Below are 13348 nucleotides of genomic sequence, written 5' to 3'. Positions count from 1 at the left end.
GTTCTTTTTATGGGGCTCCTGTATACACAAAATTAAATGTGTTTTTCTTCTGTTACTCTGTCTTAGGTCAATTTAGTACCAGTTTGGTATGGGAGAGAGTTTTATTTTCCTCTTCTGTTCAATAAACATCCTTTCACAAAAATCTTTTGAGATCTTTTCTAACTATATCCTTAAAGTAAATCCATAGAAGTTGGATGGCTAAGTAAAAGGGAATATGCATCTTGAGAAATATTGCCGGACTGTCCCTGTGAAGTTTTTATCAGTTTACTTCTCCCCCCGACAGTATGTGGATCAGTGATGAACTCATTCAAGACCTTCCGCATTTTCTCCTAGCCAACTTTCCCCCTTCCTTCTGGATATATTCCTATACAAAGCCTCCATTTCAGATCTGCCATTTGTTCCAGCTACATTGTTTTATTATTATTATTATTATTTTTTACATTGTTTTGTTCAGTGTTTCATAAACATCCTTTGTGATGTCACCTCTAGTCCTTTGCCGGGATTTTCTGGAAATATCTTCCTCCTCTCCCTTCACCTCTGAATCGTATGTCCTTAGTTCAAGCCCCAGCCCAACGCATGCCTTTCCTGACTGTCCAATGTGGCAGACTATCTTCCCTCCCCTGAAGTCCCTCCACCTCCTGTTGTCAGTGCCGCTCACTTGTCACTCATCACATGCTGCCTTATTTTGTGAACTGCATTTTAATGTGTGCCTGGCTGTTTTCTGAAGGACACATACAGCACGACATTACACTTTAAGATCCCTCATAACATACCCAAATGTAGCCTTGCATGTGTAACTATGTTGTGATCGATATAATATATGTCATAATGTACAGTATGAGACTCTGATGAGGAATCATAATGAAAGCTTGAACCACATCCTAGGTCACTGACCCACCAGATCACCAACAAAAACCAGGTTTCTCTGTCAGGCTTGTCCAGGAGACTCAGTCTTTGGACTGAAGTCCTTTGTACTATGTTTATCTGAATTAACATGTTAGAGACTCTCTTCCACACAATATTTAAGCAGTAAATAGCTGGATTTAACTTTAAATCATAGAACTACGGTAAGAATAATCTATCTAGAATCAGGGATCAAAGTCATTTTGACAGTATGTATGCTGCAACCACAAACCTGAATGTCAGTCTTTAAGAATATTTAACCCAAAATTATATGGCAAGTCCAGATATTGTTAGTGATCAGAAATGCTGAGATTGAAAACATGTTAAATAAGTCACATTGCACAAATAATATGTAGCTACATAATGCAAACCTATGACAAGAAATGGAAAATTCTATAATTTCACATTGCATTTAGATACAACAAGAGCTGCTTCCTCATAACTAGATCATTATAACTAGGTTATTACATTATCCAGTTAACATTCACGGCAACCGTAGAAGACAAGGTATATGAGAAGATACTTAAAACGGACACCTGTAACCCTTTACAGTTCTTGGAGCACAGGCTACAGAGTCCTTCGCCCTGTGGGAGTAAAATGGCCACACTTTTGGATAAATGTCAGTTGTGCAAATGAAGAATCGGAGACTTGGGATTAAAAACTCAGTTAAAGCCATGGACTCAGTAAGGAGGGTCTTTGAGTCTCACACCCAGGTCTGTGGGCTCTCAGTCTGACTCACTCTCAGTCCTTGCACTTCTCCTGCCTATTAGGAGCCGGTTTCAGGTTCAGAGGCCTCACCCCTGCCTCAGTGTGTTTCCACCTTCTCTTCTCTCCTCCCCATCTAGATGGGTCTCAGGGGCATTATGCTCAGTGAAAAAAGTCAGTCTCAAAGGGTTATATACTTTTATATATCTTATGTGATTCCATTTATATAATATTCTCAAAATGACAGAACTGTAGAGATAGAAAACAGAGTAGGGCCGTGAGGGGGCAGAGACAAGCACTGGGAGGGTCGTGAATACAAGTGGAGAGGGTGAGAGGGCCCCTGGGGGCTGATGGAACAGTTCTGGGAATTGACTGTGGCAGTGGCCACATACTTGGGACTACATATGCATGTATTGCACAGAAACTGCACACAGACACGTGAGTGCGTGCAAGTATTGGTGACAGCTGAATACAATCTATAGTTTGCAACAATGTAAATTTTCTATTTTGAGATGAAAGGTACTATAAATATTTCAAGATAAAAAGTGTAAACAATCTAAGTAGTGCATAAACATGCTTACAAAAAAATCTGTATTTTATTAGTAATTTCAATAGAGACAACAATGATTTTGAACATAAAAAAGAAAGTAAGACTTTAGGCCTTGCTGAACATTCTGGGTGAGATAGAGGACTCCTTGCCCTGCAGGTGCTTCCAGGCAGTGGGGAAGGAGTTGGGTGAGCGGCACAGACTACTGGGAGGGGAGGGCACAGACTCATGTAATCTCTTAGTCAAACAAGCTGAGTATCTCCAAGCCAAGTGTGATAGGGATGGAGAGGGATTGAGAGGACTTTCAAGTGGCCTGAGAGACTGGGAGAAAGTGTCTTGGAGGAAGTGTTTTCTGAAGTGAACCTTGAAGGATGAGTCTGATTTTGAAGGTCCAGGAGAGAGGAAGGAGATTTTTTTAATGTATGTCTTAGATTTTTCTGATTAGGGTTTTCTTAATCTAACTTTTACTCTTCTCTCAAACTTATTCTTTCATGCTTTTAGCTTGTGAAGCTAGACGTGTTTATATATGGTAAAAATGCGCCACGGGGACTGGACTGAAATGTGCTTGTTTTGAAGTTCAAAGAACATTTAGAATCACTTTATAGTTCTTCAAAGAGAATTACTTTGCGAGAGAACTTGAAGTCCCGGGTTCTATTGCCATTTGCCTGGAGGTACCAAGCTGCAGTCCCGGAGCTAGGAACCCTGCCAAAATGAAAGAGTATTTCTTCACTCTCATGGTTTTTTTATTAGAAAGAACTTGAAAGATGAATTGAAATGGAAAACGATGTACTGCTGACAATAAAGAATATTGCTCCTGGTAGGCGAGGGGCACAGCAAACCGTTTTCAGTTAATAGAGTCTTGATTCTGTAGTTTCTTGCATTTACTTAAATCTGGGCTTTAGCCCAGAGGAGCCAGATTCCAAAGGAAAGCTACGTGCCAGATATAAATAGCCCTGGAGCACAAGCAATTCATTCCATCACTTGTTGCAATAAGGGACTTACATTTTACTTGGCTCTGCTTTTCCTTATTGGCAGGTGTTAACTGTATTATTTACCGAGTGAAGTTTTACTGTATTCTGGCATGCATGAATTCATACTTTAGGAGAAGCTCGAAAGAGCCCTTTAAGCTATACGTTGAGAAAAGATGCTGTTGCAGGGCCAACCATTAGAGTTCATATGCAATTATAGAAAACCCCAGACGTTTGGTTGAAAGGAGCCCTGGGGACCACCTTATTCAACAGCCTCATGTCACAGGCAAGGAAACAGGGACCAGGAGAAAATGCTTCTTCTTCTTCAGTGAGTAAGTGGTTTTCAAGCTGTTCATTCATTTGTTTCTTTAATGCCCCCTGAGCACCTGTGAGCCAGATATGATTCTGGGTGTTTGAGGTACAGGGACCTGCTCCCAGAGAGCCTGCATAAGTGTTTTTGTGGAGGAGGGGCTAGAAAAATAAAAAGTAAACCAACAAACTGCCAATGTCATCACAGTGTTAAGTGATGTAAGGAAAAGAAGTCTGAGGAGAGGAACTTTCTGATGGGGTGGGAAAGCTGAGGGAGGAGGGCCTTTTTGAGGGGATGACATTTAAGCTGAGGTCTGGGGGATGAGGAGCCATCTGTTGAAGACACTGGGGGAGATTGTCACAGGTAGAGGAAGTGCCCAGGCCCTGAGGCAAGAAGGTGACAGGCAGGTTCAAAGAGTGGAAAGCAGACTGTGGGTGGAGAGGGAGATGAGCCCAAGGTCCGGGGCCTCAAAGGCCTTGTGGGCCCAAGGGAAGACTTTGAGGAGTGGAAGGATTAAACACAGGAGCTGCGGGCCATGATTTATAATTTTAAAGTATTTTGTTGAGGGTGATGCAGGATGGTAGAAAGACAAAAGCAGAAGCAGGAGATTAGCACTACAGTCAGGCAGGCAAGAAGGTCATGGCCTAGAACATGGTGTTGGCAGAGGGCAGAGAGAGAAGTGAATGGATTTAGGATATATCTTAGAACTCTGGTTGGACTGGATTTGTGTGTAAGGCCAAATGAGAGGAATCAGGATGGAGTTTTTTGGCTAGGGCACTCTGGTAGGACCATTTCCTAAAATGGGGAAGTCTGGAGAGGAGCAGGTGTGGAGAGTGCCAGTGGGGTGGGGAATCACCTATCTGAGAATAAAAAAAATAGCTATCGAGATTGGGACAAACAGGAGCAGATCTATCTTGGTAGAGCAGTAAATGAAGGCCTCACGTAGAAGTTCACACCTGAAGGGCGTAGAGAGCCAGCTGAGAGAACATTCCAGATAGAGGGAAGCGCACGTGTGCGAAGGCACGGGGAGGAAATGGCAAATCAGAGGTAAGCCGAAGAAGCCACCCTGGCTGCAGGGCAGGGAGCGAGGTAATCACAAAGAGCCCTTTCTATTTCTCACGTTGCTCAGGAACAAGTTTAACACTACAACTTAGAAAAAAGAAATGCTGCTTTTTCTCCATTTATAACTGACCTGATTTTCCTCACAGCTGATGTCCCAAATAGGAGCTGAGACTGAAAGCAAAGGCAGAGTGTAAACCTGTCAGTTGACGGTATACTCATTGTTTTCAGATGACTCCACTGCGTGTGCAGGTGGCGGGGAAGAGAGGCCTGAGGTCCACACACAGTTGTCTTCAGCCCTCCATGACAGGAGGAGCCAAAGCTCTTGTCTTTGTCTGTCTAGTCAGGCGATGGGGTTGAGGGTACTTTGCTGACTGTCTCTGGAGGACTCTTAGTCTGTTCTTTGGGCTGGTTGGTCTGGAAGTCTTTCCTGCAGACTCACCCCTACTTCTGTTCACTGTGATGCCACAGTTCTTTCTCCTTAAGGTCTGAGGGCTCCTGTGACTCGGAGCTTAAGGCACTTCAGCGTCACCCCCTCATCGCTCTGTGGCATCTTGGCCAGTGGCAACATCAGCTTCTTCTCATGTCCTTCACAAGGCAGGCTGGAACCTCTAGGTACCTTCTGTGCCACGTGAGAGCCAAAGAATGCTCTGGGTCACTAAGTGCTCCCACTAGTAACTGGGATGTGCTGTCATCTTTACTTTGTTGCAGACATTCATTGTTGTCACAGATGTCCTATGTAGAGACATCTTCCTGGGGCTATAAACAGGAAGTGGTAGCAGTTTCTCTACTCTCAGCTTTCTTCTTACCCCTTGCCTGACACCAGCCCCTCTGACCTTGTGGTCTGGGAGGTGCGGTGGCAATCCATAACACATACATCTGACAGCTCACTTTCCTTATGTCCCTTCTCTTCCTAGCAAATTCCCTGAGCTGGCAGAGGCAGTGTCCTTCTTCCTCCTTATAGTGGTTTTAAAACATATTTGCAAATATTTTAATACTCTTTCCATCAGAAGGTGGAGTGTGGGTCACTTCCCTTGAATTTGTGCCTTCCTTCATGAAAAGCATGTGACAGAAGCCACGCAGCATGACACAAGCCTGGATGCGGAAAGGCTATGCTGCTTTCTCCGGGGACTAGCTCTGGGGGCCGTTAGCCATCGTGTGAGAAGCCTGGCTGCCCTGAGGCCTCCAGGGTAGATGTGTGTTGGGGGGAGGCTGGGAGGAGGGAGAGATCTGAAGAGCTTGAGCTGCCAGCGGTAAGTGTGCCCCGCCCAGGTGCTGACACGCACGTTAAGGCTTCATGATCACATCAGTTTCAACTGCTGTCTCCCTACACCCTCAAGAGACACCCTGAGCAAGAAGCACCTAACTAAGATTATTCAATGGTTAGGTTCCTGAAAAAAAGTAAATGATTGCTCTTGTTTTAAGTAATTCTTCTAGGGTATTTTATTAATAGCTGACTGGAGTACTCACTCCTCCTAGAGATTACATTCTTATCAGTGTTTCTCTTTTATCGTCAATAATCTCTACACCCTGGCTCCTACGTAAACTGTAGGTCCAGCCTTTTAAGTAGAATTACCAATTTCCCTGATTTGCCTGGGACTTAGAGGGTTTCTGGGATGTTGGACTTTCAGTGCTAACACTGGGAAAATCCTGGGTAAACTGAGATGAGTTGGCCACTCTACTCCAAGGCTTGCTTTTCTTATATATATAAAGGAAGCTGAAAGAATGTAGAGATTTTGGAGTTACTATGTATTGCTATGCATTTTAAGAAGAAGTAGCTTTGAGCATGGCTGCTGGCTCTTTGCTCTAGATGGTATCTGCCTTCCCAATGGATGGCTTGGTTGCTACAAAGCCAATGAGTGGGCTATGATAAGCAAAGATGATGACAGGATACGAACGTACATCAGGAATACCTCATTACCTATAGATGGGGAAGATGGCTCCCCCAAGGGCCATTGTGACAAGTGTATGATTTTGACTTCCTTCCAGCGCTCTTACCTCTATATTGTGTCACTTCCAATCCTTAACAATATTACCATGTGAATATGGTGTAATAGTGAACCCTAGAAAATATTTAGGCAGAGAGAGAGAGGTCTGTGCCAGTAAGAAAGTTCACCATCTTCAGCTCTAGGCAGCACAGATTAGGCTGAAATTTAATCTCAGCCATACTTGCACAAACTAAGTGCCAGAAAATACATCTTGCTTAACACAAACCCTGAACCACCTTCAGGTCTGTGTTGGGAAAGAGTGTTTAACAATCTCATAAATGTTAGGGGGAAATGGTAGGCTCCGGCGCTGCTTTCCTGGAAGAAGCCCAGGTACCTTTGGAGCCTAACTTTAGGGCTCTTCATGGAGGCGAAGCTTGAGGAGGCTTCTAGCTGGCATCAGGGCTAGTGTAACAGGATATGGGCAAAGGAGCCTTTCTGGGTGTGTCTTAATAGGAGGCTGGAAACTATCTGCACTGCCTGGAGCTGAAGATGATAAACTACGTGGGAGGGGGGGTGGAGAAGGAGAGCATTACTCTGAGGTCTGACTTGGCAGCAAACTGCCATTAGGGTGCTGCCATCCCCACCTCTGTTTAGAAACGGCATGTGTTATGCTTGGGTGTGGGCTGTGTGTGTACCCAACAACTAGACCAGAGCTTTTATCAAGGAAGGCAAACTGGTCACTGATATGACTCCAAGGACTTGGCGGCCTCAGCGCCAGCCCCATCCTGTCCAAGGGAGCCAGGAGGAAGCTCTGTTGTGACCAGCAGGCAATAGGGTGACGAGTATGTGAATCATATCTGATTAGTTCAGCTGACAGGCGCCAAGGCGTGAGCAGCATTTCATATAATGATTTCAAGAAAAGGCCTTATAATTCTGCACAATCCTAGGACCCATTCATGCAGAACTAAATGTTAAAACAAGCAAACAAACAAACAAGTTAAAGCTCTCGGGATAAGATAGTACTTTGAGATTTATAATCTTGTCTCTTCTTCTGTATTTCCTCCTTTCTCTTCCCTCTGTTGAAGTAAGTAGTTAAATCAAATCTGTCCTTGGCTTCCATGGAGGAATATGTTTGGAAGAAAAGTATGTCTTTCTGGCTATAGGGAAGTGGGCACGATGCAGGTCAGAAAACAGAGAAGCAACATATCAGGGTGAACTTCATCCAAAAAGAAGATTTCTCTAACACTAGAGAGAGAATTCCAGGCTGCAATAGGAGGAGAACATAATGCTCAGAAGTCCTGGGACAGGGTTGAAACATGCCCTGAATTTTTCAACATTCACTCATTTGTTCAACTCCTGTGTACACCACGCACTGTTCTAAGAGCAGTGAACAACTTCATCAAGACTCTTGTCTACACGGAGCTTACATTTTAGTGAATATCAAATATATGAGATTGTGATGTGCTAGACACTATTCAAAGTGCATGGCCTGCATTTACCTCTCACATCCAGTTGAGTTAGACGCTATATTCCCAGTTTACAAATGAATAATTGAGACAGAAAGAGTTACATAATTTGCTGATCAGCTAGCAAATCACAGCTAGCAAGTATCAGACTTGATTATTGAACCTGGACAAGCTGGCTAAATTTTTTCTTAACTGCTTGCTTAATTTTCAGGCAGGGCTTAGAGAGGATGGCAAGACACTGGAGTTGAGAGAGCTTCTTGGGGCAGTTTCTCAGAGACTCCCATGTGCCAGCTGGGTTAGGGCAGCAGTGGAAAGACCCTGAAATTCTATTTCTGCCTGCCCAGAAGGTGGGAAACTCAGAACAGAAATTAGACTCAGTTAAAAAATAAAGATAATAAAGATAAAAAATCTAATAAAATAAAGAAAATAAATATGTTTTTATAATACTAACTTTGTGGGCTAAGGTCCAGCTGCATATTCTGAAAAGTGTGGGACTAGACAGAGCTATGAGCCTCCCCACATTTCCTCCCTTGAGGAGGAAAAGCATTGTAAAAGGAAGACCTAGGGTTTCATGATTGCTAGAGATGATAACCTAATCAGGTCAGAGCATATGCTCACTTTTTTTTTTCTCCAGAGAAATGAGTTGTTAGAATTCTACATGGGCGTGGTGTACTCTGTGTATCTATTACTCTCTAATCCGTACGAATATATCAGATTATCTGGTTCCCTCATGAAATACAAACCAAGATTTGCAGTAAAGTGTAAATCCTGCAATAGGCAGTTAGAATGGAGCTGCCTGGGGTCAGTGCCCTGAGCTGCCCATATAGGGAAAAGATTTTCAAATCTATCCAGTTGTCATATTCTGGAGATTTACTAGTTGCATAAACAGATGCGGGTCCTGTCTGCACAGGTGGAGCCTGTTCAATTTATCTCTGCTAATATAAAAGAAGTCATTGGAATGCATTGGTTTTTAAAGCCAGCTTTTCTTAAGGTCTGGGGCCACTTCCCTTGAATCACTTTGAGTAATTCACCCACGTGCTCTAAACTCTCTCTATTTTTTAATGAAGTTGGATTACCACAAATATATAGCTCAGTTTGTCTCATGCCTATAAAACATGGTTTTCCTGGGCCGAACTGAAGAGTATGATCTCATTTATAGAGACGTAAGAGCATCTCTATAAGTAAGAACATGTCTATAAAACTGTTGCTTGAAGACATCGTCTATTGTGTTACAAATTTTCCTTTATGTAAGAATATGGTGCTTTGTTCCTTCTAGAACTGACCGACAAATTGGGTTCCTTTCACGATACGTAGTGTGAACTCGTGGTCCACACTCACTGCTACCTCATTTCCTCATCTCCTGCTTGTGACCCAGCCCCCGACACTAGGCTTTCTGCCCCCAGCACTCCCTCCAGGCGGGGGGCCAGTGACTCCCAATTCTCTGCGTTCCCAGTTCGGCAGTTATCACGGGTGTTGTGTGGGTGCCTTGCTCTTCCTTGTGTGGGCTCATGCAGAAACTCCCATTACGCTGCCTCATCTTTTCCTAACTGAGGCTAAGGTGTGAGGCAGTCTACAGCATTAGAAGGGGAGAGGGGACAAAGATCTTGGCATTAGTTTTCTATTTGTGTTATAACAAACTACCACGCACTTAGTTCCTTAAACAACACAGCTCTATCCCTTGCGGCTCTGGAGTGTAGACATCTCAGATCAGTTTTACTGGGCTAACGTCCAGAGAACCCCATTTGCTTGCCTCTTGCAGTGTTCTATGGTCACCTGCATTTTTTGGCTTATGCCCCCTTCCTCATGTTTAAGTTTATCACTGCAGTCTGAGTTTCTGACATCACATCACCTTCCCTCTGATTCTGACTCCTCTGGCCTTCCTCTTTTAAGGATCATTGTGATTATCAGGCCAAACTGGATAAATCAGGATCATCTCCTCATCTCAAGATCCTTAACCTAATCACATCTTCAAAGTTCCTTTTGCCAGGTAACGTAGCATAGTTCAGGTTGGGATGGGGAAATAGCATATGGATATACTTAGGGGACTATAATTCAGCCTACCATGAAGGCCAACGATGACCCTGGCAGGCTGAAGATCCCTCAGCAGCCAACACGCCCAAGGCTGGAATGTCCAGCAGGCCTCCCTCAAGGAGAACACCTCTCAGTGTTGGTCGGGAAGCCTGAGTGGCCCAAGGGCCCACTGTGAGGAAACAATAGCTCAGGATTGGGCAATCCCCGCTGCAGCTTCCTCTGTCTGTGTTCTCATCCACCCTTCCCAAGTGCATTAGTCAGGGTTCACCAGAGAAACAGACCAGTAGGAAGCCTGTACATGTACATGTAACCAGTAGGATATACACATATATGCGTGTGTGTGTATGAATGTACACACACACACAGGTTGACTATAATTGGTTAATTTATGAGGAATTGGCTCACATAATTATGAAAGCTGAGATGTCTCACGATCTGTCGTCTATGCTGTGAAGACCCAGGAAAAGCAATGGTAGAGTACAAGTCCAAGTGCCGTAGAACCAGGGGGGGTGATGGTGTAAATCCCAATCTGAGGTTTAGAGATAAGATCAGGTGTTCAGCTCAAGCAGTGAGGCAGGGAAAAAAGGGCGTGATTTTCTCCTTTTGCCTTTTGTTCTATTCAGGCCCTCAGTGGATTGGATAATGCCCACTCATACTGGGGCGGTCCACGTGTTTTACTGAGTCCATTGATTCAAATGCAAATCTCGCCAGGAAACACTCTCAAAGATACACCCAGAAATAATGTTAATCTAGGGACACCATGGTCGATCAAACTGACTCATAAAATTAAGCATCACACTGAGGGAGAGGCTTCGTGTATTTGGGTTTGTCACCCTCCATCATGAAGTTCCCCTACTAGGCACGGATGAGTTTGTATTGATTAAATTCCCTCTTGGTAGAATTGAATCAAATGTAAATTTTGACACACAGTCTGTTTTTAGTTTTCTTGGAATTAACCTGATTACATATTTTTATTGTAAGTGATAGCAAATGCTTTTTAGAACATATTTGCCAAATATGTTTATACATAAATTATATATAAACATATTTAGCAAATTTTGGCTTATCTCTGATTTATGTTTAAGGAAGACAGTGAACCTATCCATCATGATGGTAACACTAAGAAAAATCAAGGGATAGTAATTGTGAGATAAATATGGGGAGGTGGTATGTATTATGTATGCTTATAAATAGAAAAGAAAAATAGAGATTATTCAAAGAATTGACAGCTGATTTATAAACTACAGATCAGTACATTTGAAAGGGGGGAGTTTCCGCAGTTGACTTGGCACAGATGAATATTATGTAGCTAGAAGAGCTATAGGTTGAAAATTCACTTTCCCTTTAGTTATTTAATAGGTATTTTGATATCTAGAAGAAAGAGAAAAGAACATGAGAATCCGAAGGGTTTCTCAGAGCGAAAGGACTGTCCCAACCCCAGTGACCAAGCTGCACAGTGGTCCGGTGATCAAACAGCGGTGATGAAAGGTACGTGCATCCGGGTCAGACAGCAGAGTCCAACGAGAGAGGAAGGAGCATCCGATCTGAGATGGGGAGTGGTTGCCTTGACTGGTACAGTGACACAACCAACAAGGGTATTATTTTGTGAAGTGAGGAGGATATTCTTTGTCAAATTACTCCTACCGAAGGGCCCAAGGCCAGAGTGAAACTGGAAGACAGAAAACACTAGGAAAAGAGGAAAGTCAGAATGCTTGGTGACAAGGCAGAACTTTGTTTATTAAAGTTTTACTTTGGAAAATTTGAGAAAGTAAAGTTCAGCATTTTCCTGAACTGAAGCAAACAGCACTTTCTAAATGAGACCAAATGAAGCAGTCACCTCACCACTGAGTGAGTCAGTATTTATTTGCTCATTATGGTGACCAGAAAAATCTGGCTTTTTTTTTTATTCTGATGGTATACAATTTCATAAATTTTTACTAAAAGTTAAACAAAAGTAATTCAATCTTTAGTAAAAAATTGAAAAAGGTGTCCCAACAGTAGAAAGTTTGTTCTTATACATGAACCCCATTTGCAGAATGAAAAGTGTCCTCATTTTCAATGTCTTTGCTTGTCAAAGTTGATGGACTACCTAGATATCGGGACATGGGAAAGGAACAAGCCTATGGGAAGTGCTGAGTGCTGGGACCTGCAGTGGGAAAGGAAGCTCCAGGAGGCTGGCTGGGCTTGGCCTGTGCTGAGAGATCTCATCCTTGACAGCTGCCCTCAGAGGGCACAAAACATCTAGCCCTTATCACATTTGGAAATCCCTACATGCATTATTAACATTTAATCATGAGATTTCTCTTAAAAATCTACATTTCTGACTTCTCTTGACACATGATAGCATTCTACCATAGCAGCTATCAGGGGCCGCTCGTTTGGGGCAGCAGGCTCCGCATTGTCCATCTTCTTCGCACAGCTCCACTCTCTTCAGACATGAAGGCTGAGCAGCCTGTTGCCATCCATCCATGTGATTGCACAGTCATATGTCTTAATGGTAGAATTGGTAGGATATTAGAATATATCCCGAAACCTTGTCTGTGTGTATCAAAAGTGGGATGGAGATCAAGATGTCACATGATTCAAGAACTATAGGAGAAAACGTATTTTCTTCTGTCAGTCAAGAGTATCCTAGGATTCATATGCATGTAAGACACATCTGTACAGAAATCATCTGCCTTTTTTACTCATTTATTCCCTCGTAGCCTTTAGGTTTAAGAGGCCTGTTTTTTTCTTTGTTACCTGTGCTCTCATCTCTAGGCACAGATCACCCCAGAGCCTGAAATAATATGTTTCTTATCCCAAGAGACTGATCCTTTTTTTTTCTATTAAGTAAAACTCTGAGTATTTTTATGGTGGCAAAGTGCCTATAGCTAAGTCCATGCCGAAAGCTTAATCACATTTTCTTATTTCTCAGCTTCCCCTGTTGACAGCCATGCATCCCAGTTCTGACCAATGATAGGTAGGCAGAACATGCCAACATGCCAGGGAATTGTATTTTCTTGAGAAGGGGACAAGTGCAGTTCATTTGATCCTTGACCTTTACACTCCCCCTTTCTTCCTGCTTTGAAGTGGACAAGTGTTCTCTGACAATGCAAAAGCTATCTTGTACCCATGAGGAGATAGCCTCAAGGGTACAAGGGCAGAAGCTAATTTTTAAAGGATACTGAGAAGAAATAAGGCCATACTCTGGGCCCTTGGGTGCAGTTGAGTAGCTAAGCCAATTGCCAGTAACTGCCTAGGTTTGGTTATATGAGAAAAATAAATCCTTTATTATTTAAGTCAGCAATTTTCAACTGGTATGTCGCAAGAACTTTTAAAGCATGCAATACATGATTATTTAGTCAGGGGCAATGACCTCTTTTCCCTTAGGTTGTCAAATAAAAAAATGACAACAGCCAGCATAACAATAGCCATCCAGTGTGAATGAA

The sequence above is a fragment of the Sturnira hondurensis genome, unplaced genomic scaffold (assembly GCF_014824575.4).
Source record: "Sturnira hondurensis isolate 20B ecotype Veracruz unplaced genomic scaffold, ASM1482457v3 Scaffold0005279, whole genome shotgun sequence".
Classification (NCBI taxonomy): domain Eukaryota; kingdom Metazoa; phylum Chordata; class Mammalia; order Chiroptera; family Phyllostomidae; genus Sturnira; species Sturnira hondurensis.
This window is presented reverse-complemented; position numbering follows the sequence as displayed.